Source organism: Podarcis melisellensis (genome assembly GCF_964234715.1).
Source record: "Podarcis melisellensis genome assembly, chromosome: 8".
Classification (NCBI taxonomy): Eukaryota; Metazoa; Chordata; class Lepidosauria; order Squamata; family Lacertidae; genus Podarcis; species Podarcis melisellensis.
The window spans coordinates 79,534,939-79,539,889 of record NC_138540.1 but is presented as its reverse complement, the minus strand read 5'-3'; positions in this window follow the sequence as shown (position 1 = coordinate 79,539,889).

Below are 4,951 nucleotides of genomic sequence, written 5' to 3'. Positions count from 1 at the left end.
TCCCAATGACATCACAGAGCAGGGTGGGCGGGGCAAAGGCTGGGTGGGTTTGATGCTGAAGCATTGGCTCAGGAAGTCTGGTGGCACGGGGACCCTCATACCCACTAACATTTTCTGCAATGAAAACAGGGACATCCTATTCCATAATAGCGATAATCATAATAATTCTTTAATTATGGCCATCTGACTAGTTTGCCCCAGCCACTTTGGGTGGATTCTAACATATTTAAAAACATTAAACCTTTGGGGCAGCCTTCAGACCTCTTCTAAAAGTAGTGTAGTTACTTATCTCCTTGGCTCGGGTGTCACATAGCTCCATACCCGCCAACATTTCTCCGATGAAAATAGGGACTCTGTAAATAGGGACATTCTGGGTTCAAATCGGAAGCTGGGGCGGCATGTAAATAAAACTCAAATACAGGTCCTTTGGAGATGTCGCACGCTGCTCATGTAATGTTCTAACGATAAAACCAGGTATCCCAGAAGCTAATTACCTGGGCCTTTGTCCCAGAATTGGCAACCGATCCCTTGGCGATGTGCCAATTCTGTTTCCGGGGGCCTTGCACCTCGACATTTGCGGCCATTATAAAGCTTCGAGAGCCCCACTGTAAACACACAACTGGGAGGGTCTTGGCCGTTGCTGTGGAATAATAAGCAACAATTGGATGAGTGGCAGAGAGATTGCCAATGTTTGGGTTTTTTTAAAAAAAGCTGCCCGTCTTCCTATGCCGTTAACCACAGCTTGTCGTGCATCAGTTAAGGGAGGAAAGGCAGTTCCTTATCTTTTCATGCCAGTTAAAGGCACAAGAGCAGAGGAAGCAAAGCAACAAATTAAAGCGCAACGGGAAGCGCAAAATGGCACCTTTAATTACTCGGCAGGAACCAGGAGCACAATTAGATCTGCCACCACATTTCAAAGCAAATCTGGAGAGTCCCATTGAAGCAAAACATCTGTGAGGATTTTGAGAGAAGTTAAAAGAATGCCATTAAGACAAACAACATTTTTTCAGGCGGCTGGCAGGGGAGGCTTCTACATCATTCTAGCTGGGAGGGCCTGGGACACAATTTTTTATTATAATTATTTTTTTAAAATGCACTGGTAATTATATAATAAGCAATTAACTTGCTTGTCTTGGTCGGAACATATGCCTTTGAAATATTTTGATAAATATTAGGCTATACGAGTAGAATTCAATGTTACTCTCTTACAAATTCTCAGTCTGCACATGCAATTCATCTTGCCAGATGGCAAGATCCTCCCTCTCATCCCTCCACACTCTGTTCAGGGAGTTTTGTTTTTTTTATAAAAAAAACCCCACCCCCAGCCAACCTCAGGGGTGCAGGGAAGAAGAAGGGGAAAGACCCATCGTGCAAAAGAAGTCTATGCACTGGGTTTGTTAGGTGAATCCGCCCCCCCCCCCAAAAAAAAATAATGTTTGGAATTGCGTTTCAGTTCCCTACCCAGCTTTCCTGTTTCTTGGAAGCACATGTCCATCAAGTGGGTAGGTTAGGAAGTTGCCTTGGGCTGAGTCAGACTGTTAAGCTGTGGGTGAACATATCAGACGACACAGCGATTTTTCAAACAGCTCTTGTTTATTCACAGGCCAGAACAGAACTGAACAGAAGGGTTCAGCCAGCCTGCTTATATAGAGCTCCACTACAACGCAACACTAACAACTTTCTGTAACTATCCAATCACTGAACGTCACTTTGAATTCCTTATTTGCATATGTGGACCTGAGTAAAAACTATCTACAGTATCCCCCTGCTGGCCCAGGGTGAAAACTTCAGTACATAACACAGACCATTGGTCCAGCTATCTCAGTACCGCCTACACTGACCGGCAGTGGCTGTTTGGGTTTCAGATGGGGTCATAGAATAATAGAATGGTATGGTTCTAGGCACACTGCATCAACACATACGGGAGTCCAGCACGGAACCCCCATGCATAATGAAAATTGCCTGTACAATACTCTTATAAATTATGTGGCACTGTGGTCTAAACCATTGAGTCTCTTGGGCTTGCCGATCGGAAAGTTGGCGATTTGAATCCCCGCAATGGAGTTAGCTCCCTTGCTCTGTCCCAGCTCCTGCCAACCTAGCAGTTCGAAAGCACGCCAGTGCAAGTAGATAAATAGGTACCACTCCAGCAGGCAGGTAAACAGTGTTTCCATGCGCTCTGGCTTCTGTCACAGTGTTCTGTTGTGCCAGAAGCAGTTTAGTCATGTCTGTGGAAAGCTGTCTGTGGACAAATGCCGGCTCCCTCAGCCTGAAAGCAAGATGAGCACCACAACCCCATAGTTGCCTTTGACTGGACTTAACCGTCCAGGGGTCCTTTACCTTTTTACAATAATATACATTATTATACAGTACTAATGATAGGGGATCCATGTGTTGCCTTTTGGCTAGATCTGCTATTTTCTGTGCACGAAGCTGGGCAAAGGATTTTGAGTGCTCCAATACCTTAATTTGAATTGACCCGAGTTGTGCTTTCCACAAAGTTCGATTGCACGTAACAGAACCTGCACACCATTCTCTGGAAACAGAAGCACTTGTTGTTGTCAGTGTTCCTAATTGCCTAGCTTTGAAACATACAGAAGATGCCCACCGTCAGGGGTGGAGGAAGGGAGGTGTGTGGGGGGGGGGCGGACTGCTCCGGGTGTCTTTGCTGAGGGGGGGGTGACATTTGGCGCACTGCCCACCCATGACTCCCAAGCCTACCCCGAGCTCTCAGTGGAGCCATTGGCGGCTCATTCCACCCCTGGCTGCAGGGCACACACGCCACTCCATGCACCCAAGTGGCTATCCCGCACCTGGGGGGGGCACCATCCATGCCCCCCGTCTGCCTCGGGAGTGCGCCCACCCTGGGCAGCGTGGGTATATGCTCTGTCGCTGGGCCCCACCTTGTTCTTCCTGTACATCTTCTCTGGAGTGGCCCCAGGAGCCAATCCCCAGTGGCTGACTCACCTCCTTTCACTCTGATTGGCTCTGATCAGTTCAGATGATGAGAAGACCACTTCTTCAGTGGCTAAAAATGCTCCCCTTTCATGATGATTGGGTGACTCTAGGATGCTGGAGGCAGGGACCATGCTGCAGATGCTGGACCACCGTAGCTCTTGAGTGTGAGTCTGGGCTCATCACAATCTTTTAGCCTAACCTACCTTGCAATATTGTTCTGAAAACGAAGCACATTAAAAACCCCAACCAGTATAGTGTACGTTCGTAACAGTTCCATCATCCCATTGTTTTGGAAGAAGCTGGATCTTGTATGTCAGAAAAAAAGATAAATGAAAAAACCATTTGCGGTGAAAGGTGAACAATAGTGCGTTTGACACAACATTAGCTGTACGCAGAGTATGGCTCTGCCATTAACATCAGTCCATTAAGGATAATGGGTCTACTCTGAGTAGCGCTTAGTTGGATGCCACACGCTGTCAGCAGTGTGAAATCTTAGCTGGTCCCTAACAACCTCTTGGGCAACATCAGCAGGAAAAGGCTGGAGATGCAATTCAAATTGTTTGAAGATTAAACTTCCCCGAGTCCTTCGGAATCCCCTCCCACGCCTTCTGCCTGCTTCATAGCAGAAATGTGAGCGGCCCATAGAAAACAATGAAAAGAAATCCAGGATCTGAGCACAAGCTGTGTTCGAGCTTCCGAGTATTCTTTGCCTCTTCCAAAACAAAACAAAAGTAGAATAAACCGAAACACTTCAAAAAGACAGAATACAGAAATGTGAGCTTATGCTGACAGGTATGATTTAAAGAAAGTTCTTAAGCAATTATTATTATTATTATTATTATTATTATTATTATTATTAATCTGCTGTTCACCAGAGGGTCCTGGGCAGGTTACAGCAATATAAAATGCAGCATTAAAAGAGGGTTTTTTTGTTTTTTTAATGACAGTCAAAACTAGAACAGGTCCTAAAAATGTTAGCGTCAAAGGCCAGGAGAAAGACCTGTATCTTCAGGATACATCAAAAGCTGTACAATGAAGGTGCTGATAGACTTATTAGTCACTTACTATTCTAGTCCATTTCCCCCACGATACAGGTTAAAAAAGAAACTTGAGGCCAATAGCCCCACAAGATGTGCCCTCTGTCTCTGCAGTGATTTTAATTTTGGGTCTGGAACTGATTCTGCCTTAGGTGCTGCTTACTTTGGCCGATGCAGAGACCCGATTCTTACACACTGTAGAGTCTTCTGGCACCTTAAAGACTGGGCTATAAGTAATAAAGTTGTTGTTGTTGTTGTGGCGCAATGAATCACTGTGTCTGGCTGCCAACCAGAAGGTTGGTACTGTAGTTTGAACCTGCTCAGGGATGGCTGTGGGCAAAATTCCCTCATTGCAGGGGGCTGAATTAGATGACCCTCCGGGTCCCTTCCAATTCTATTATTTTCTGAGTGTGCAATAATAGTGGGGTCAAATGGCCATGTCGAGTGAACTGCGGCAGTTCAATTAAACCTTAAATATTTGCAAAATAAACACAGTGACCATTCACAACAGCAGTGCTTGATGGTTCTTGATTTTCCGTGTTAATTAATCTCTAATGGGATACAAAGCCATCGCCTCTATTCAAGCCCAAACCGATAGAATAAAACTCTGTGCAACATTCTAATTCGGCTATTTTGCACTGGAATGTTTCCCTTTAAAATTCCTCCAGCAGACAAGGGCAATGTTCTAGTCTGCTGTGGAATGTCCTCTTGGGAAACTGAAATGCTCCCCCACTGATTTCTAAATGTAGACATTCCTTGTATCATTTTTTGTGCCTGCCTATCCTCTTTTGCACAGAGAGACCAACATGTTTTGTCATGAGCGTTGCTGGCAGGTGACAGAGGAAGATGAGCAGCTGGACGAGTCCTTGATGTCATGGCTTTAGTTGCTGGGTCTTGTAATCATGCTACCCAATATGGGGGGGGGGGGGGCGGGCGGGCAAGGCTGGCTCCAGTTA